The 23,089-nt window shown below is 44.4% G+C and overlaps 1 protein-coding gene across 1 annotated transcript in view; it reads right to left on the bottom strand.

Moving 5' to 3' along the window:
• The window catches only part of NDNF (neuron derived neurotrophic factor), a 57,030-nt gene extending 47,578 nt beyond the window's left edge, over positions 1–9,452 (bottom strand). The window contains exon 1 of the mRNA XM_060246843.1: positions 9,366–9,452. The gene's annotated coding sequence lies outside the window, so the exon portion shown is untranslated. The remainder of the gene's footprint in view (positions 1–9,365) is intronic.
• Positions 9,453–23,089: the final 13,637 nt, after the last annotated feature.

Genomic DNA, 23,089 nt, shown 5'->3' with positions numbered 1-23,089 from the left:
ATCCAATGGATAGTATAGCTCAAAGTCTTTACCATTTTACAAGAAAGTAATGAAGACATTCCAAAAAACAGAAGTGAGTTTTATTTATCATAGTTAGCATGTGAAAATTTGTAAGTTTTCTCTGCTTTATTTCAATACAGCTTTCCTCTGCATTCATACTTCTTATGCACGCAATGAAAGACAGACAAGACAAAACAAACACAAATGCATGTTTTCAAAAACAGCCCCAAGTAGCTTCATAGTGGTTTTAACTGCATTAGCTAATTTAAAACATGATTTTCCTGTTATATTGACTTTGATATAAAACATCAAATATTATTCCTCCCCGCTCCCCGCCAAAGTGTGCAATGTTACATATAAATTTAATGTATCAGTTAGAAGGTTTACATCTTTTAAAAAGAAAAAAAACAGAATGGCATGATAAATACACAGTAAGTAATTAAATTAAATTCAGCTTTCACCAAAGTGGTAAGATTCAAAGAGAAGACTGCAAGCAGTTCTTTGAAAAGCAAGATGGTTTTTTGTTTTTAAAATCAGTGCAGAGTTTACTAGCCTAAATGAATGCACAGTCAAACAAGGCATACATTGCCCCAACAATCTACTGTAACGGAAGCTATGACCCAGATGTTCTGTGGTTAAAGCTGTTGCTTCGTTGCATGAAAGCACCAGGAAAGTGAAACATACTCCTAGTGTTACTTCATGTATAGTTTTTGGGCTTATTTTTCTGGATTTTTTTAAATGACAAATTTAAAACTTTTGTCTCCAAGTAGGCAGCCATGTTGGTCTGAAGCAGTAGGACAAAGCAGGAGTCAAGTGTACCTTTAAGACCAACAAAGTTTAATTCAGAACGTAAGTATCTGATGAAGTGTGTTTGGAGCACATGAAAGCTTACATTCTGAATAAAACTTTGTTGGTCTTAAAGATACATTTGACTCCTGCTTTGTTTTTGTCTCTTGTGTTATTGTAAAATGTGTTCTTTAACGAAATAGTATTTTGATCATATGTTTATTCACTATCTTTCAGAATATATTTGACATTTATAAAAATAAATGCCAGAATAGAGCTTTAAAAATCTTTTTCTGAAAAAAAAGAAAATCTGCAATAGTTTTCCATTTCTAGAATCTGTCAGACAACCAATATTTTTTACAAAAATTATGAGAAATTATCTTGTGGTTGTATGTGCTGTGATAAAATGTCAGACATTTAAAGATGGGGTCAACATTTGAAACTTAGATGTGCAGTTTTGCATCAGTACGTGAAAAGTTCCAGGATACTTAAGAGTCAATATATGTACATATTTCTGTAAAATCTGTTCCTCTGAACTCAGTGAATCTGAAATTCTAACCATCAGATTCTGCAATTGTGACAAAACAGACTACAATTCCTTTAAATTCTTTGGAACTTATCTTAATATTAAAAAGATGCATGTAATTATTTTATACAATCTATCGGTAGCCACAAAACATGATAGAGCAAGGCAGCCACATCTTATCCAGTTTTCTGAAGGGTTTTTTAAAAAATGATGTGACAGTATGAAGGCTGATAAAATATTCCTCACATGCAGGACAAGCCAATTTTTTTTTAATTCAAAAGTATTCCCATTGTTTATAGTGGGGCTTACTCCAAAGTAAGTAGATGCACAGTGCCATTGTAAGAACATTTGGGGTGGGGGAATTAAGCCCACTGAATAGCCTTAGGTGGGATACTGAATCGGACTGCTTAGGAGTGCTCTCTGAGGACTACATCTTAACTTGTGCACAAGATTTATCATACTACATCTTCCTCCCTAGTGGTGATCCATCATTCTCATCAAATTTATGTTCACTGCAAGTATTTGAGGTAGGTTGACCTGAGAGTCTATGACTTGCCCAAGGCCACCCAGCACTTTCCATGGTTGAGAGGGGGTTTGAGCTTTGGTCTCTCAGATCCTTATCTTTAACCACTACACCACTCTTGACTCTCAAAAACAGTTTTGGGGAAGGATGATTACACAGCAGTCCCTAGTAAGTAGTTGGAATAGGACTGCCAAGTTCTTGCAGCCACCAGTGGAGGGTGGGGGATAGGGATGCCAGATCCATCTTGGGAAACCCCTGGAGATTTGGGGATAAAGCCTCGGAAGGGGCATCAGTGGGGCACAATGGCATATAGTCCATCCTCCAGAGCATCCATTTTCTCCAGGGGAACTAATCTCTGCAGTCTGGAGATGAGCTGTAATTCTGGGAGATTTTCCAGGTCCCAACAGGAGGCTGGCATCCCTGAGTTAGAATCTTAAATACGTATATTCAGTGGGGTTTACGCCAAGGAAAAGTTTTCTTAGTATGGCACTATTAAAGTAGGGGAAAAGCATGGGCAGAATATTACACTGTTTTCCTGCCTGTTGCTTTCCTGCTCCAAAAGACTGTGTTGAAAATGTGTTATTTATTGGGCAGGCTGTGACTTGGAGTGGACTGGAGAAAGAGTAAGCACTGCAGTCAATTCCAAAACTTCTCTTTGTTTAAAAAAAAGAAGTTGATCATTAGCATACATTGTGCAAGTAACTCCCGTAACACAATACTGAAAAGGTTTGTTTGTTTGCAAAAAAAGATCATACTCTGATTTTTAATGACAGTCTCAAGAAAAGATTTATTGATTCTAACATCAACAATGCCAAATTATCAATATCAAATATTGAGGCATTCTATATACTGACAGACTTAACAACTTTGCTTTCCTGGCCACTTTCTCCACACCATGATGCTGGCCAGTATACAGAGAAACATAAAATGCCTCTTGACATCACAGATATATGTGCCCAGTACCACTGATGTACACAATGCTTTACTCCATTCAATGGCAAGACCAAGTGGTAGCCAGTAAATGCTTGCTGTGACACTGCAATTCACAGTACAGCTGAACCATACAGATTTAAATTTAATTGATAAATTAAATTAATGGTTAAGGTGGCTGCAACTTCATTCAGCTCAATAAATACTACAGTACCTAAAATCAAAACAACCCATTCTAACTGTAAGTGGTTAATTTCAGGAGATGCTTAATTTCCAAATGGTTAAAAATTTGTAAATCTCATGATGCACCATATTTGTGACAAAATTTTGATGCTTAACCTCACAAAAGTCATTCAAACTGACGCTATGACTGCCTTGCTGAATTTATTATGCACTGATTACATCTACAGATATCTAGTGTACATCTGCTTTTCATCTGAATTACCTATATGAGCTAGCTAAACCTAAAATTAACATTACACCGTGTTATATATAGGGTTTGCTTCTCTGCATTCTTCCATGGGGATTGCATAGGCATAACTGTGTTAGTCCATTGTCGCAAAAGAAAACAAAAGTCCAGTGGCACCTTATAACTACATTTATTTCAATATAAACTTTCATGAGTCTGAGCTCACTTCTTCAGACAGATATCTGAAGGAAAATTATACCAGGGATTCATGGAAGAAGTCACATAAAGTCACATGTTTGACTTTAAGGTGCCATCTGACTTCTGTTTTATTTTGCCATTCTTATAGACTAGTTTATTTTTAAACTCATGCAAAAGGTATGCATTTCAAATATTAATTTTAATTCAAATAGTGTTCCAGAGGCTGTGGCTGCACTCACACTGAAGGCTTGGCACTGTCCCAGCACACCTCTAATTGCAGCAGTTCAAATTGCTGTGGGAAGGTCCAACAAGACAGTACATCCTGGGGCGGTTTCCCCACACACTCGGCCAATGGTCGGGTGTCCACATTACTGCAGCGCATCAACCATGGAGCATGCTGTATGGTTGGGTTTTTTTAATATGCAGGAGGGTGCTTGCATATATGTTCTCAGAGAAAAAGCCCAGCAGGAACTCATTTGCATATGAGGCCACACACCCTGACACCAAGCCAGCCAGAACCGCGTTCCTGTGCATTCCTACTAAAAAAAAAAAAAAAGCCCTGTAAGTGCTCATATGCATATCAGCAGCAACTTTTAAAACCAAAAATGGTTCTGATGGTTCAGATGTCCCATCCAACTTCAGTTCATGATAGGGGAGTTCAGACTTCCAAAAAACTGGAATGGAAGTGCTTGCATTCATAAAGACCAGACTTTCCCCGGTGGCTATGCTTCCAAAGCAAGACAAAAATGGGCACCCACAACTGGGGCAAATGTACTGTGGATATCAGCACAAACTGCTTGTGTGACTGCAACCTATATCAGATTCTAGATTATAAATATTTCCAAAAGCACAAGCAAGACAGAGATAAGCATATCTGGGAAAGATAAACAAAGTCATCCACTTGGGTCCAAAAAATGAACAGACACAAGGTCCCATTCAGTTCTGCCCATGTGCAACAGTCCTACTGGGCAAGTCCTGAATGTAAAGTGACACTTCTGCCTGCTTTTATTTTGGTTGTCTACAAATGGAAGTGATATAATTTAAACCATCTGAGAAATCCATACCTTTACATTAATGTGTGATGTGCATCTGAAACACATTTTCAGGGAGACCAGCTTCATATCCAGTCAAGTAGGAAATATAATTGAAGGCAATCTCATCCAGGTTTAGAATGTGGGGGCATGTACTGAATATAGTGCTTCAGTTAACAGGACCCTAACCACGTAGCAGAATCTTCCTTAGAGGTTGTGCTTAGTGGCCCTCCACTGCCAGAAGATAGGGTCGTGGCATATTTATTGGGGTGCCAAGATTATGGAAGTTGCTCCTTGGTAAGGACAAACTGACCCTTAAGTTACTACAGTCATTCCTGGTGGACTGCTGCTAAGGAGGACCACCAACAGCCACAAGCAAGCATCTCCTGCAGTGCTGTCAAGGACCACTGAGCTCACCTTGTAGAGGTATACAAGGTGGGTCCGTCCGTCCTTGCTGGCATTGAAACAGCTGGGGAAAGAATGACTTCTTAGGATAGGTTTGGGCATCTCAATGCAGCTGGTGGTTTTCTTTTACTGCTGCTGCTTTTATTTGGCTTCTGCTGGTTCTGTTTAATTTTATCGTCAGGGCTTTGGTTTATCTTTTTAAAAGCATGTATTGTGGTTTTAAAATACTGTTTACTGTTTTCTGTCTTGTGGGTTCCGGAAATGAAAGGTGGGTAAATATATTTTCAGTAGATAGAATCATGTCTTTTAAAAGAACATGATTCGTCACTACTCTACTTTGCCCTCAGAGGGTTATTGTAGAACTCCAGGGAGAATAAGGATGTAGTACACATTCTTTAAGCAGTGTTGCATACATGTCCATGTAGCAGCTGTCATGTAGAGCTTATTGCCATGAAATGATACTCTTGGAGGGTTTAACAACTTCGTAGGGATATATAGCTATAGGGTTTATAGAAAGGGGCTTACAAACATGAAGCTATCACACATCTGCCTAACATGCACGCCACAAATCCACAATACTCAAATTAGAAAAATCTGTTGTGTTATGCCACATGCTTAACTAAGTGCATTTTACTGCCTTCCCCCAAAGTGATAAGAACACTGCACCCTTCATGTTCACAAAAACCTGACATATATGTACATAATGCCAAACATTTCCTCAGAATACTTTGCTGCTTATTCAGAAAAATAGGGAGTTTACTCTTAAAAGCAATAAAATCATTTACAAACAGGAATATGTTGATAATATTTCAATTTCCAAGGTTTTGTTGATTTTTGAAATCAGAGTGCAGAAACAGTGAGCTTATATTCAACTTTCTGTCGTCTCTATTTGCTTCACAACAAAAGTGATGTTGAATAGTTTCAAATCTGTTCAATTAGCCTTCAGCTTGACAAATATATTTATGACAACATCTTAGGCAGACCAGAGAAACGAATTAATCTGGGCAGCCAATGTGCAACTTACTATTTGTTCAGGGTAAGAAAAATCTGACACATTGGTTCCAAATAATGTTTCTGGTACAAGGTATATTTGCTTCAATTGACAGAATTAGTAATTTCTGTACAGGGATTTTTTTATCAGAAAAGCTAGTGATGCACAGTATCGGACTAGGATCTGGGAAAGCCCAGTTCAAATCCCCATGCTGTCATGGACACTCACTGAGAAAGGACAGTAGGTATAAATGATGGAGAAGCTTTTCAGGTAGGTTAAAAAAAAGCAACATTTCATCCACACAACCTGCTCAAAGGTGAAATATAAAAACTTGTTAGTGAAAACCAGGACCTCTGCTAGATACAGGTCACACAAACATCTTTACTTAAATTGTGGTTATTACTACCTAGCAAGATTCTGCAATGCCTCTGATCTATTCTTTCTCTAAGATATCCATGGATGCAAAACATTATATAAAATATGGCCATAAAAAACTAAGAACGACTACATACATTCAATAGGTTAATTCCAAATGTACTATTATGCTTCTAAAGCAATCTCCTGTTCTGCCTGCAATGTTTGTTATTCATGGAAGAACTCTTCCACTAACATGAATGGAAGGAGTCTTCCATTAGTAGAAGGAAGGATTCCTCACAGGCTGGTGAAAAATGCCCTGTCCCTTTATTAGAGGCTTAATGTGCATGAATGGCATGGAGGTAAATAATATCACTTGGTAATAACATCCTACTAAGCCTCTATAAAAGGAGCAGGACATTTTTTTCCCCTTGCAACCAGTTGTAAACATTTTTATACTACTTAGCACATTACTGTGGAATACATGAGACAAAATCAGATTAGCTCAATCCTAGTCATGTTTACTCAGGAGTATATCCCATTTTATCTAGTATATCCCATTTTATCTAGTGAAGCTTACTCCATTGTAAGTGTTGCAGAACTGCAGCTTGAAGGAACTGTTTGAAGACTTCTAAGTAAATACCCTCAGGATCAGGATATTCTTCAAAAATTATCAAATTAGCTTGCTGTTGTAAATTTTAATATAGATTCTCTGTCATAAAATCAGTGGAAACCTGGACTCAACACATACTTGTTGACTAAAGTTTAAAAAGTTGTTGAACTGAATTTAAATCTGCTGGTACAGAACTGGATTTTTCAGATTCCCAGACTTGATTGTATATTAGCACAACCACTTCTTTGTCTGGCACTGACAAATGAGCAGGTTCTATACTGAGCAGAACCTATTCTGCATTAGGACTTCCTGCGTTCTTGCACAGCACTCGGCATCCCAGCAGAGCACACTGATTTTGCAGGATGATTTCAAAACTAAGTATTTTTATAAACACATATTTCAGTATATATGTTGTCATATATACAAGTTGTCATGTGCAAATCTATATTTCACTTTTTAAAATCATTTTTTCCAGCAGAGGACATTAAAAGCCATAATCTTGACCCAATGTTAATTTCCCTTTCAGAGAGGAACCCACAATGGTTATTTCAAAGACAGCATTCTCTCCCTCTATGGGGCATTGGCAAGGATATTGCATGTATCTATAACAATAAGCTAACCAGCTTGAGGAAGGCAGGATACATTCCCACACAAGTGTTAAATAGGTCCAGAACAAATAAACTTATGGCAAGAGCTTTTTTTAGAGCAGGGATACCCTTCAATTATATACTCTCTGAGAGATAAAAGCTGTATCTGTTAGTGATTAAGAAGTACTTTATAGTCACAGTCTCAACTCTGTTGAAATACAAGCCACACATATTTCATACCCAATCCATTCAGTAACATCTTTCCATCTCCTCTGCTTTAATTGCTGTGAATTAAAACAGGGCAACTGCCAGACTTAATTGCTACGCTAATCCACAGAATTTTCCAAAAGATATAGCAGTAAAAACAAACAAAATCTCAACTGTCTGGAAAAGAAGAGTTATTTCTGTAGAAGGTTTGGTTTTAAATAAATTACTGGTTTAGAGGCTTAGGGAAGAGTTTAAAATATAACTTTCTGTAGCACAAGAATAGTACAACCTTAATAACAAGGAACGTTTGTTTTTTTAAAAAAATCAAAGAATATTTTCGTTTCTTTCTTTCTGACCTTTAAGTTAGTGGGTTAAAAATAAAACTGATACACAAACTAAAACCGATCTCTGACATCAACAGTGATGAAAATGGGTGGTGGGGTGGAACGACACAAAGCTATGAGAGTAATAAGGACATTTAAATCCCAGGCCATATTCTGGCAACAGTTTAAATTCTGGCTTGAAGAGCTTGTTTGTATTTTACTTGGGCTGTGGTGGCGGTGTGGGTAGAAGCAAGTGCCAGACCCCCGTGTTCTGCAAGTGGTTAGGCAAGAAAACTTTGGAGGAAACTGCAGGTCAGATTCTGGCAGCAAGAAGGAAAAGAAGCCCTATTTAAAGACCAGTTTGTCTCTGACAACTTCCCGACTTCATCCGTTCCTCTTCCTGCCCAGTCTCTTCACCCATCTTCTACGGGCACAGCCACCCCTCCCTTGATATGCTCGACCACAGCTGAGTTTCAATGGAGAGGGCTCAGGGGTGCAGTAGCCTTTCTTCGCAGGAAGGAGATCTCCGCTCCCGGGGGCTTCTGGAGCCCTAGCGGACGCCCGCCTAAGGAGCCAGGCCCACCCCCCACCCCGGCAGCCGCCCTCTCCTCCGCAGCCCTCCAAGCGGAAAGCTGCCCCAAACGCGGCGTGGATCCTTCACCCCCCCCCACCCCCGCGGGCGGGCTCGCCTTCGCCCCGTCGCATGACCGGGGGGGGGGGGTGGCGGCATCGACGGGAGGCCAGGGGAGCAGCAAGACCGCAGTCGGAGGCGCCGCGTGGGACGCCGGAGACTTCGCCCTCGGGTGGCTCGCTGGGTGGGACGGGGAGCAGCCAGGGAAGGGTTGCTGCTTCCCTTCGCTCCCAGCCCGGCCGGCAGTCTCCAGAAGCGCCTCGCAGGGAGCCCTCGCCTCCGCCAGCCTCGGGCATCGCCAAGCAGGCAAGCGCTCCCTCCCCTCCCCCCGCGGGCGACCGCCGAGGCCGCCCCCGAGCCCCCTTGCTCTCCACTGAGGCACACGCGCCGGATCGAACCGAGCCCCAAAGCTCCATCCCGCTCCCCATCAGGAGCGGCGCTCTGCTTGGACTGGGCCGGCCCTCTCTCTCCGGGAGGAAGATGCAGCAGCAGCAGCAGCAGCGGCGGGGCCAGTCCGAGGCCGCAGGTGGTCCGGGGCGGGGGGGGGGGGGACTGCTCCTCCCGGGATCTTTGCAAAGTGCGCCAAGGATGCCGGTGGGGAAGTCTCGGCTGCGGCGCCAAAATGTCGCCCCGGACTCCGAAGTGCGCTCCCAACCCGGGCGAAGTTCCATTGCCAACTCTGCTCCGCCACGGTCGCCCGGCCCCCGCTCTGCCGCTGCCGGTTGAGCGCCACCCGCCTGGCCAGGGAGCGCAGCAGGCCGCCTGGCGCCGACTCTCCTGCGCCGCTTGGACTGGCAGCTCCGCAATCCCGCCGGCACACGCGCTCACCCCCCGCCCAGCAGCCTCCTTACCTGAACTGCCAGCTGCAGCCTTGATTGGCCCGCGCCGACTTCCCCCAAGTCCCTCGCGCGAGTCCGAGGCGAAGATGCGGGTGGCGAGAGCAGCCGCGGGAGGAGGAGGACCGAGCCCGCTGTCTGCCTGGCTTCTGGGGGTCCTCCTATCCCGGGGACGGGGAGGAGAGCGGGGATTCCAAGGCGCAGCCTCCCCCGCGCGGTCTGCCAGGCGAGTTCCTTTCAGAGGGGCGAAGAACTGCAGGCTAAGCCCGGGCGGGTCCTTCCCATTCTTCAGCAGTCTCTCTTCGCGAAGGGACAGGCAACCTCCCAAGAGGCAAAGGGAGCTGAGCCCGGACTGGGCGGGGATGATGGGGCCGGTCCGGAAGGGTCCCTTCAACTGTCTCCACAGGTGTGCCGGGCCGTGGGAGGAAACTTGGGGCGAGAAAGCGCCAGGAGCCGAGGGGATGGCGGGCGGGCGGGCGGTGCGCTCCTCGCTCTCTCCCTGCCTGCCCGGCTGGCTGCCTGACTTCGGAGTGTGTGTTGCTCACGCCGAATGTCACTGGAGTGCAGCCTGGAAGAGCCGCTCCCCACACCCCGCCCGCTACTTTCCCTCCCTGGCCCCGCTGCCAAACACGCGCTCTCTCACACCCAGCGCGCGGGCCCACCGAGCACCAACCAGGCTTCTGGGCAAAGCCAGGCAAAAGCCTATCACCGTCGCTTTCCTCCGCCTCCCCTCCCCAACTCATGTCAGTTGTTGTCCCAACGGGGCGGCAGGCAGCCCACCCCTCACGCGCTCCTTGGCGGGCTCTCTGGCAGCCTGAGAGAAGGAGCTGGAGCGCTGAAAGGTGGCGGGGAGCCGGTGGAGGAGGAGGAGGCGTTTTACCTCAGGATATGACTCGCCTGATGCCAGGCGGCCTCCGCTGTTTGCAATAACAGGCTCCCACTGGGGGCGAACCGAAATCATAAGCAGGTGTCTCTGAGGCTCTGAATGTGAGAGCTGCCAGGCAGAGCGCACAGGCAGTTCAGGTACGCTGAACCTGGCAACTGGCCCATCCTGGTCGGGATCCTCTACTCTGACTGGCAGCAGCACTGCTCAGGAAACGGTTCTTCTCCACTCTGATGCTTCAGGGTCCAGAAAGACATCCCTTCACCTGACCAGCAGAGTAGACATCCCTCAGCTGGGTTAAGAGTAATTTTGCATGTTTATAACTGAAGCTGCCCTAGGGGACTTACACACTCAACATGCTCTCCAACCCAGAAGCCTTCTGGAGTGCCACACAGCAATCTCTTTAAGAATGCCATGCTCTATTCCTAGGACAGATAAGGTTAGAGGAAACTTTATATCTATATGAAACAATGAGCAGGGTCTTAATCCACATTTAAAGTTAGGATAAGTTGAACGACCATAAGTGGCACAAGAACTATAAGTTTTATTGGTTTTGCGAGTTAACAAAGAGACTACTGGCAGGATTTGGATATAACATTATTACAAGACATCTATTTATAGGGAATTATCAGTTCCCTAGAGAGTCCAAGGGCCAATTCATACAGTAAACATTCTTATAGCCGCCCTGAGCCACTCGTGGGAAGGGCGGGATACAAATCCCAAATAAATAAATAAATTATAACAAAATTGTGAACTGAGCTCAGAACATACCCATGGCCCATGCTGATTCAAAAATATCTCACATTATAGCAGTAATTTTAAAAGGTTAATACTCACAATGTTCAACCACATACATGAATGATTTTGCACCAAAACCTTCCTTGACCTAAAACTGCATGTGTATAGCACATTGCATGTGTATAGCACCATATTATGGCATGTATATCTGTGAGGACTTGTGCGGGCATCTCATTTTCCCTCTTCCACTAGTTCCTCTTTCTTTTCCCTGCAGCCCTCATAACCTCTTACTTTTCTCCTGCTTCCTTCTCACCCACCAGCATACCTATCTTTATCTGCCCCCTGTCTCCAGTTTTGCTTCCCCTTCCAGGCCCAGTTGCATAGTGGGGTACCAAGAAGGAAAATAAATAAATAAAAGGGTTGTACATGCTGGAGAATCAGCAAGGACATGTGGGGAACACTTTCTCCTGTACCCCCCTCCCTACATTATTTATTCTTTTCTTCTTCCTGGCAGCCCCCATAATGCCATCTTTAATTGATTCCTTTTCTCCTTCCCACCCAGCCACTTTTTTATTTTTAGATTTCAGATTTTTATGCAAACCTGTAGCTTATGGGGTGTATAGAAAGATCTGCTTTGTCTGTTCCTGGCTACAGTCTCAGGATTTAAACATCCATCGATGGGGACATGTTGAGACTGAGTTATATATATTGATGGTATGCAAATAACATTTGAATCCAGATAGATCCATCCAGGTTTTCCAAAATAGTTTTGGGAATTAGGCCTTGAAATTGCCAGTTTGATATGGGGTCAACGTAATGAAGTTTCATAAATGTACAGACATGTTGCTGGTTTGGATACTGGTTTTCCAGCCAATTTGGACTAATGACCCTTCTTATTATAGCACCAGTCCTACATGGCTTTTGACCAGGCAGGCCTCATGATTTCCCACCATACCCTTTTTCATGGTCAAAGGGAACCTTCTTCTCTTTTCACTACCAGAAAAGCTGGATTCAACACCTTGTCTCATGGCCAATTTACATCTCATCATATTCTGTAGAAACCATCTGCTTTCGAACGTTTGGGGGATGACATGGTAAACTGCATTCTTGTAGTGGCATAGAACACAGGGGCATTCAATTACTCAATTACAGTACTTTAAGAAAGAAAGACATACTTAAGCCGCTAATGTTTCTCATGTTTCAAATGTAAGATAAAATTGAGAAAGGACAATATACATTTCAGCCAATCTGAGTTTTACAGTCACGTTACAGACCCATATAACGTTTTACAGTCACGTTACAGTAGCTCTGTGGTGCAGAGTGGTAAAGCAGCAGTACTGCAGTACTGTGGTCTGAACTCTCTGCTCATGACCTGAGTTTGATTCCGACGGAAGCTGGATTCAGGTAGCCGGCCCAAGGTTGACTCAACCTTCCATAGGAGATCCAGTTTGGTGTTGTGGTTAAATGTGCGGACTCTTATCTGGGTAGAACCGGGTTTGATTCCCCACTCCTCCACTTGCACCTGCTTGCATGGCCTTGGGTCAGCCATAGCTCTGGCAGAGGTTATCCTTGAAAGGGCAGCTGCTGTGAGAGCCCTCTCCAGCCCCACCCACCTCTTAGGGTGTCTGTTGTGGGGGAGAAAGGTAAAGGAGATTGTGAGCCACTCTGAGACTCTTTGGAGTGGAGGGCGAGATATAAATCCAATATCATCTTCTTCATCATCATCATCCTTCCGAGGTCAGTAAAATGAGTACCCAGCTTGCTGTGGGGGGGAGTGTAAAAGACTGGGAAAGGCAATGGCAAGCCACCCCATAAAAAATCTGCCATGAAAATGTTGTGAAAGCAACATCACCCCAGAGTCGGAAACGACTGGTGCTTGCACAGGGGACCTTTCCTTTCCTTACAGACCCACGTATCAAAAACACAATTTCAGCTTTATCTCCAAATCAGGATTCCAAACTACATATTAATAACAATGAAATCCTGGTTTGGAGGCAAAAGAGCAGACCTTAGCCTGGTGTCTTTCTGATTCAGATATTACTATAGACTGTAAATTCAGAGGAAGTCTTCAGAATTTAAGCCACATGAAAGTGGAAAAGATAGGGGGAAGTTAGTATATATGCCCAAGGACTTCATTCTTATAATGTGCCTGAGCTGAATCGTTTTTTGTTGTGTCATAGAAGACAGAACACATCCACTCCCAACAGATTCTTGTCCACCTTGAACTGTTCTCTGGAGAGGCAGCAGATAAATTATGTAAATAAATTAGTAAATACACAAGGTCCTAGGTTAGCCTAAATTGTATTCTGGCCAAAGTGTTAACCAGATAATAATTCTTAGATGTAGCTGAAAGTGGTTTGAAAGCTGTACACATATTTCATTTGTTCCATTATTGCCTCAGGTCAAACAGATTTTAACAGGTTTTTGAAATGAAAATAAAATCCTTACAAATGTTTGCCTCAGGCAAAAAGTGAAAGGAACAATTATTCCTCCTTGAAACCATCTTCACCTATTGGAAAGAACTATTGGCTAGAGTTGCCAACCTCCAGGTGATAGCTGGAGATCTTCTGCTATTACCACTGATCTCCAGGTGACAGAGACAAGTTCAGCTGGAGAAAATCACCCCTTTGGAAGACATTATACTCCACTGAATTCCCTCCCTACCAAAACTCTGCCCTCCTTAGGCTCCACCCTCAACACTTCCAGGTTTTTCCCAAACTAGACCTGGCAACCCTGTTCCGGACTAATATTATTTTCAAAATGTACTTAAGATAGCTTCAGACATCAATTTGTGGTGGGCTGACCAGCCAAGCTAAAACTGCACACATTGTTTCATCATTTTTAAAACCATATTTTGTTTCTGATATTACATTTCCTAATTTATTTTAAAAATGATTTGAGGAAGTCGCAAGGAAATTTATGCAATATGCAATCTGTGTGTATCTCTAATGTATGAATGAGCCTCAAATATAAGTTTTCAGATGTGGATCTGGAAAAGGTCCTGGGGTTTCAAGACTATTTGTCATGCATCATGATAATCCATACGTTATCCATATAAATGTATACATACGTTACAGATTAAGAAAATGCAGCCATTTTCTAGCCACACGTTTATACTATTTGTCAAAACATATGGAGGGAAATTAAACTCTTAGTCTTTAGCCACTTGTTAAATGAAGATGAATAGGAAATGAGGATATGGCATGTATCTTTATTGTTAATTTGAAATTCCAAAAATATACAAATTGAATGCTATGATCATGCTTTTAAAAACACCCCACAATCTTGATGCGATCTAAAAAGTCAAATAGTTTAGAGTAGTGTAAATGCTTAAAAAACACTTTACAGTGCTTTAAAATACAGTTTCTATATAGTCTTGACTCTACACTAAAAATAAAAAACCATATCATAGAATGCCAAAGTTGGAATGGGCTATACAGGCCATCTAGTCCAACCCCCTTCTCAATGCAAAATCAGTCTAGAGAATCCCTGACAAGTGTTTGGGGGTTGGATTAGATGACCCTGGAGGTGCCTTTCAACTCTATGATTCTATGATTGCTTAGAGAATGCCAGTGAAGGGGAGCTCACCACCTCCCTAGGTAGCTGATTCCACTGTGGAAAACATCTAACTGTAAAAAAGTTTTTCTCAATATCCAACTGGTACTTTCCCGCCCTTAATTTAAATACATTATCGCAAGTTCTATCCTCTGCTGCCAACAGGAACAGCTCTCTGCCCTCCTTCAGATACTTAAAGAGAGCAATCATGTCTGCCTTCAACCTCCCCTTCTCCAGACTAAACATTCCCAAGTCCCTCAGCCTTTCCTCATAGGGCTTGGTCTCCAGGCCCCTGATCATCCTTGTAGCTCTCCTCTGCACCCTCTCCATTCTGTTCACATTCTTCTTGAAGTGAGGCCTCCAAAACTTCACACAATACTCTAGGTGCAGCCTGACCAATGCAGTGTACAGCAGGACTATGACATCTTGCAATTTGGGTGTTATGCCTCTGTTGATACACTCCAAGATCACATTAGCTGTTTTTCCTCACTGCATTGCACTGCCTGCTCATATTTCACTTATACAATCCACCCTTACCCCAAAATCTTGTTCACAACCCAGAAGTGTATCCCCCATCCAGTATACCAATTCCAATTCCAAAAACCTTTATCGGCATAACAATAACTTTAAAAAAGAGAGCTAACAGAACAAATCAACCAATATCCCATCCAGTATACATGTTGCTCATTTTTGTTACCCAGATGTAGAAGTAGGCATCTTGTTCACATCCACCCACTTATCCAGCATGTTCAGATCTTGTTGAATTCTATATCTTCTGGGGTGTTCGCTGCTCTTCCCAATTCCATGTCATTTGCAGATTTGATTACGGTAGCCCCTCTACACTCTTATCCAGATCATTTATAAAAATATTGAAAAGTACCAGGCCCAGAACCAAGCCCTGCAGCACCCCACTGAACACCTATCTCCATTCAGATGAAATGCCATTGACAACTACTCTTCAGCCAATTAATTATCCACCTAACTATGGTAGAGTCCAGTCCTCAGTCTTCTAGTTTACACATCAGAAGTTCACAGGGAACTCTGTCAGAAGCTTTACTGAAATCAAGGTAAACAATATCAACAGCATTCCCTCGATCCAGTAAGCTCGTCACTCGATCAAAGAAGGAAATGAGGTTGGTCTGGCAGGACCTGTTGGGGGCAAATCTATGCTGATTTCCCTGGATCACCAAGTTTTCCTTCAGGTGCTTGCAGATTGATCCCTTTAAAATCATTATAAACATTTTCTTTGATTGCCATGTTGTTCAAATTGCAGGATATGTCCTAAATATATTTATGCTGTGTGGCAGAAATATTTGTCTGTAACTCTTTTTCTCATTGCTTTATATTTTTTATCTTCTTGACCATTAATATCCTATTAATCTTTGAGAAAAGACTCATCTGTTTTAGCTGGACCAACATTCTCAAAAGTATTTAAACTTCTGATCACCAATTTATCTCTCTTCACTCTTAATATTACATTCTTTATTTGCAAACGCTAAAGCCATATGGGAGAATGGTTTTGCACATCAATCTTTATTTTATCATATGTTATTAATCAATTTACATGTAGGTCATAAAATCTAATTGTCAAATTAGCTCTTTCTAATGGTTTACAATCAGTAACATATCTATAAAGTGTAAAGATGTGATGGTTAAAAAAAAGTTGGCATGGGTACCAGAGTGGAGCGACTTTTTAATATTTTTTTCCAAATCATTATTATGCTGTCACATACATAAATTGTTGTGCTTTTGGTTTAATTGTCTATATTTACTGATAGGTCCACTGTAAATATCCTAGGTTCTACAACTTGACAAAAATTACCATCTTCTACCTCCTGCTACTGACATGCAATCCTGAACAGAATTATACCCAATCAATTGCCTTCAAATAGAGAACTGGCAAGGACTTGTGGAAAGCATTTCATCCCATCCCCCAATTTCTTCTTTATCCTCCTTGAAAGCCCTACAGCATTTTCCTCTGTCTCACTTTCTTTTCTTCCTATCCACCAGCCAAGCCACCTTCATCAGCCATTTCTCCACCATTCCCTCCTTGCTTAGTGTCTCATTCCCTCCTTCCTCATTGAGAAAACTTTGTGCTATATGGATGGCAGGTTGGGCTGGGCCAAGATATGTGTTAGTGGTCACTAGGCTTCGTCCAGTTGTACGGTGGGGAACCTGCAACGTCATGAGGGGAACACCTTACTTTCATCTTTATCCTCTTCCCTACATGATTTGCTTTCCCACCCCCCTCCTGGCAAATCTCATCACTCATCTTTTCCTGCTTCCTTCTCCTCATCTACCAAACAACCTACCTTTTATCTGTCCATCATTTTCAGCTACATTTATTAGCTATTTACTTCAGATCCCAAATTTCTTCACAATGGGGACCTAAAGGAATATACAACATTCTCCTCTGCATTTTATTTTCACAACATTCTTGTGAGGTTGATTAGGCTGACTGTGTGTGATGCCTAGGGTTGCCAGCTGCCAGGTGGGAGTGGGGGATCCCTGATTTTGCAGGCTCCTGTCTACCACTAGCCAGCTGGCTGGTGAGGAGAAAGCCCACCCCAACAGCCATGATTCCATGTGACGTCCCCAGTGTGATGACATGCAGAAGTGATGCCATCATGCTGGGATGTCATGCACAGTGACATCGCCCCCACTCCTGGAAAGCTCCCTCCCATCCCCCACCAGTGAGAAGGTAGGACCTGGCAACCCTATGACTGCCATGGAAGCTCACTGGGTTACTGTGGGCCAAAGCAGGGACTGAAACCTGGGATTCCCAGATCCTAGTGTGAAACTGTAACTACTACACCAAACACCTGCTTTCATGGGGTAGCTGCTGTTGAACAGTAGCAAACAGCAGGGACTGGAAGAGTCATGCAAATAGGGTAGTTACAAGTCATTCAGTGACGGCTCCTGACCCTAATGAATCCTCCCTCAAAGACCCAAAGAAACTTTGGAGGGCCCTGCCCCCATTCCACATGTTTTACTGACAGACACTAAAACCTGAAGGCTAGTAATACTGTTGTATTTACCTAACAGCCACTGAGAGGGCAGTATTTCTTATAGACACAGGTGTATATTGATAATTAGATATACTGGTTAATCAGGATTGCACAATTAAAATTCCGCAACAATTACAAAAATTTAAAATTCCAAATTTAAAATTAAAACAATCCAAAAACCATCTGGTGCCAGTATCCTTCAAGATAGTTCCCATGGCTTCAGTATTTCTTAATTTTCCCTACAGTAGCAATGGCTCAGCATCAGTTAAATGCCAACCGGAAGAGTGTGGTCTTAAAGGCCTGCGGAATCGGACGAGGTCTTGCAAGGCCCTCACTTCCTCCGGCAGTTGGTTCCACTAGTAGGGGGTTGCTCTATCTCTGGTGGACTTTAATTTGGACCTCCCTCAGCCCGGGGATTGCTAATAGATTTTGGAATCCAGATCTAAGTACCCTCTTGGGAACATGTGGGGAGAGATGGTCCCTAAGGTAGGCAGGTCCTTGGCCATATAGGGCTTTAAAGGTAATAACCAGCACCTTGTAGCGAATCCAGTATACTATTGACAGCCAGTGCAGTTCCCACAGCCCCCACTGTATGTGCTCCCACTAGGGAAGCCCCAGTAGCAGCCTGGCCACCACGTTCTGCATTAGCTGAAGTTTCCAAATTCGAGACAAGGGTAGCCCTAAGTAGAGGGTATTACAGTAGTCCAATCTCAAGGTGACCGTTGCATGGATCACAGTTGCCAGGTCGCTGCGATCCAGGAAGTTTATTCTGCTATACAGGCCAACTGCCTCACCCAACTGAGATGGAAAAATGCGGATTTAGCAGTGGCTGCTATCTGGGCCTCCATTGTTAAGGCAGGCTCCAGCAGCACCCCCAAGCTTCTGACCTTGTGCACCATTGTCAGTGGTGCACCATCAAAAGCTGGTAGGGGGATTTCCCTGCCCAGGCCACTGCAACTCAGGCAAAGGACCTCTGTCTTTGTTGGATTCAGCTTCAATCAACTCAGCCTAAGCCATCCTGCCATGGCTTGCAGCACCAGGTCCAAATTTTCTGGAACACAGCCAGACCGGCTGTCCATCAGCAGATAGAGCTGGGTCTGAGCGCCTGCTCCGGCTGCAACGCCACTGAGGATGTTCTCCGCAGCTGAGAACGAAACGTCTGGAAGGAAAACTTTCTCCAGTAGAACACGGCACTTGATCCCGAAAGATTCTACAAACCCTAATGATGTTACCAGCCGTGAAAACCTGAAATCTTTGATATTTATAGGTTATTTAAATGATATTTATTGATTAGCTAATTGGATTTATTTATGGCAAACTTGACAGAGTGTAGTGGCCACTCTGGTCAGCCCAGCCTCAGCTGATGTTCTAATGAATACACACTCACAGACAGCTAGTTACAGAATTGTATTAGGGTTTATGCAATAGCAAAGTCAAGTTACAGTCCAGAAGTCAGTCGACTTACAGTCAGTCCAGTCAGTTCAACAGTAAAGGTACACACAGTCCAAAAGAATAGTCAGTTACACAGTCCATCAATATCAGTCCATCCAACAGCATACCACTCCTCTCCATCCGTTCTCTCCACAGTAAGTAGCATTGTGGCTACTGCTGTTATACCCCCACCAGCCAATCACATTCCTTATTGGCTAATGGGTTACACATGCTACTCACATGCTTTCACTTTATCACCTGTATAGCAAGTGTTACATAATCCTGCCAACAGTACCAAGAATCCTTAAAGCGACGGATACTGTCAAAACTAATTAGAGATGGGTTATTGGTTGGGGAAGGTTTTTATTTATGGAGCCAACTGAAGTATTAATTTAATTATTGTTAGCTAATGAATTAGAGATTGATTGGGGGAGGGATTTAAATTAAATAACTATTAGTTACTGGTAGTTGGCAGTTTATTGGTTGGAGGTGGGAGAGTGAAGAGGGAATAGGTATAACTATTCTGCCAGTTGAAGGGCTGGTGGCCACCAGTAGGAAATGACGGGCCTGGGGATTCCTGTACTCCTGGGGAGGGGAAGGTATGACGGTGGGAACAGGCAGGATTATAAGGGAAGGAGGCTGAGACATGACAGTGCTCGGCCACCTTCCAGCCTGCATCCCATCCCGACGGTGACAGGTAGTGGGGCCAGGCAAAATTACTCGCCTCCATCACTGGTGTTATTTATTGCCAGGTCCATCAATAATAAGACCGCTACCCTTCAGGAATTCCTGCTAGAGCAGGACGTGGACCTGGCATGCATGACCGAGACCTGGGTGCGTGATAGGGAGACTGTAGCTCTCATCCAGATGCCCCCCCCCCCGGGATACTCGGTCCTTCACCAGTTGCGGACTAGCGGGCGGGGGGAGGAATGGCACTATTCATACGAGAGGCTTACTCCTTTCGGGCTCTCCCGGTCCCGGACATCAAGGGCATTGAATGTGCCGGTCTGATGTGGGACGTTGGGGAGGGGTTGGCGATCTGGCTGGTGTACCATCTGCCTAATGCACCGACTGGCACCTTACCATCCCTGATGGAGGCCACAGCAGGCTGGGCGTTGGAGTGCCCAAGGCTTCTGGTCTTGGGTGACTTCAATGTTCATGCCAATGACGCAGCCTCCAATCGGGCGATGGACATGGTGTCATCCATGGCAACACTGGGACTCTCCCAAATTGTTACAACGCCCACCCATCAGGTAGGGCACATGTTAGACTTGGTCTTCACGGCGGGAGTTTTGGTGAACGATATTACTGCTAAAGCAGTGCCATGGTCAGATCACTATGCCTTCAAGGCTCGTGTGGATGTGCCACCCCAAACCTGTTTAGGCGGAGAGCGTATTTTAGCTCGCCCACGGAGCCTGATGGACCCGGAATGGTTCCTGACGGCGCTACGGGATCCCTGGCGATTCCTTGGATGATCTGGTGGAGTCTTGGAATGATAGGCTCTCCAGAGCCATCGATAAGATTGCACCTAGGCGTCCTCTGTGCCCGCGTTTAAAGCCGACACCTTGATATAACCAAGAGTTGTGGCAATTAAAACAGGGACTCAGACGACTAGAGAGGCAATGGTGGCGTACTCGAGACGAAGCGACTCGAACATCTTATAGAGAGATTATGAAGTCCTATGAGATGGCAGTCAAAACCGCAAAGAAAACATACTTTGCGGCTAAGATTGCGTCCGCAATTTCGCGCCCGGCACAACCATTCAATATAATTCAGAATCTTACAACGCTGCCACAAGGCAGACCAAATTCTAACAAATTGGAGATTGGCTGTGAGGCTTTTGCGAATTTTTTTTGCGGATAAGATTGCGTCGCTCCGCCACGACCTCCCTGCCATATTAGAGACAGTTTGCGAACCCAAGGCACTGTGCCTGTCTTCGGATCATGTTCTGGATGGTTTCAGTGCTCTCAGCCTGGAGGAAGTTGACAGGATCCTCTTATCTGCATGCCCAACAACTTGCAATTTGGACCCATGCCCTTCCTGGCTGATTAAATCCTGCCAGAGGGAGCTTAGATATCCTGTACGGGATATCATAAATAGATCCCTGAGGGAGGGGCACTTTCCAACACCGCTTAAAAAGGCGGTGGTCCGCCCCCTCTTGAAAAAAACATTAGACCCGGCCGAATTGGCACACTACCGGCCGGTCTCAAACTTGCCCTTTTTGGGCAAACTTATCGAGAAGGCAGTGGCGATGCAGCTACAGAGTTTCCTGGAGGATGTTTCCATCCTTGATCCCCTTCAGTCCGGCTTTCGCCCGGGCCATGGGACAGAGACAGTGTTGGTTGCCCTGGTAGATGACCTTCAACAGCATCTGGACCGGGGCGGCTCGGCGGTGCTGATGTTGTTGGACCTGTCGGCAGCGTTCGACACGGTCGACCATCAGCTACTGACCTGCCACTTCGCCAACGCGGGGATTCAGGGGTTGGCCTTACAATGGCTTTCCTCTTTCCTTGAGGGTCAGGGACAAAGGGTCACAATTGGGGGTGAGCTGTCCCGGAGACACACGCTTGATTGCGGAGTGCCTCAGGGAGCGGTTCTCTCCCCGATGTTATTTAACATCTATATGCGCCCCCTTGCCCAGATTGCTCAAAGGTATGGGCTGGGTTGTCACTAGTACGCTGATGACACCCAGCTCTATCTGCTTATGGATGGCTGGCCTGCATCCCAGAAAATTTGGACCGGGCGTTACAAGCCGTGGCCAGGTGGCTCAGGCTGAGCGGGCTAAGGCTAAATCAGGTGAAGACAGAGGTCCTTTGCTTGGGTTGTCGTGGTCCGGGAGGGGAAATCCCCCTGCCAGTTTTTGACGGTGCGCCACTGACAGTGGCGCACAAGGTCAGGAGTTTGGGGGTACTGTTGGAGCCTTCCTTAACGATGGAGGCTCAGATAGCAACCACTGCTAAATCCACATTTTTTCATCTTAGGCGGGCGAGGCAGCTGGCTCCTTTCCTGGAGTGCGACGACCTAGCAATGGTGATCCATGCAACCATCACCTCAAGGTTGGACTACTGTAATGCCCTCTACATGGGGCTGCCCTTGTGCCGAACCTGGAAGTTGCAGTTAGTGCAGACTGCTGCGGCCCGGTTGTTATTGGGACTCCCAAGATGGGAGCACATTCAGCCAGGGCTCCGGACTCTGCACTGGCTGCCAATAATATACCGAGTTCGGTACAAGGTGCTGGTTATTACCTTTAAAGCCCTATATGGCTTAGGACCTTCCTGCCTTAGGGACCGTCTCTCCCCCACATGTTCCCCAGAGAGTACTGAGATCGGGATCTCAAAATCTGCTTGTTATCCCTGGGCCAAAGGAGGCCCGCCTACAATCCACCAGGGACAGGGCCTTCTCCATAACGGCTCCTTTCTGGTGGAGCCAACTGCCGGAAGAGGTGAGGGCCCTGCGGGACCTTGGTCAGTTCCGCGGGGCCTGTAAGACAGCCCTCTTCTGGCTGGCTTATAATTAACTGGCATTGGAAACTGAGTGTAGTTCTGATAGACCGCCCTTATATGTTTTATATGTTTTATTATTCTACTGTTTTAATTATGTAAGAAGTTTTAAATTCAAATTATGTTAGATTTTTATGTGTTTTGAGCCACCCTGAGCCACTTCGGTGGGAAGGGCGGGATATAAATAAACTTGAACTTGAACTAGATGGATTTTAAATGAGCACAGAATAGAAAGTAGAACTGATGTAACTAACACGAATTTGAGCATACTTTGGAGGATGGTGGAAGACAGTAGGGTTTGGTGTGATTTTGTCCATGGAGTCGCAAAGAGTTGGACTGGACTGTGCAACTGAACAACCACAATGTATGTGCAAAGTGTCATCATATTGTAGCTGATTTATGATGACCCCTGCAAGGGGATTTCAAGGCAAGTGAGAAGTGGAGGTGATTTGTTATTATTTGCCAAGTTATCCAATAACTTTTGGTTGGTTCTTCAGTCCAACAATACAACTGAGACCCTCACAGCAGATTCAGATTGTACTGAGAATACAATAACTGAAATAATCTATACCTGCAAATAAAGTTGAATAAAATTACCTTCATGCATAGTTTCTGGTAGAGGAC

Source organism: Heteronotia binoei, chromosome 9, assembly GCF_032191835.1.
Source record: "Heteronotia binoei isolate CCM8104 ecotype False Entrance Well chromosome 9, APGP_CSIRO_Hbin_v1, whole genome shotgun sequence".
NCBI lineage: Eukaryota > Metazoa > Chordata > Lepidosauria > Squamata > Gekkonidae > Heteronotia > Heteronotia binoei.
The sequence above is the reverse complement of the archived record's forward strand: the minus strand, read 5'-3'. Positions and strand labels throughout refer to the sequence as shown.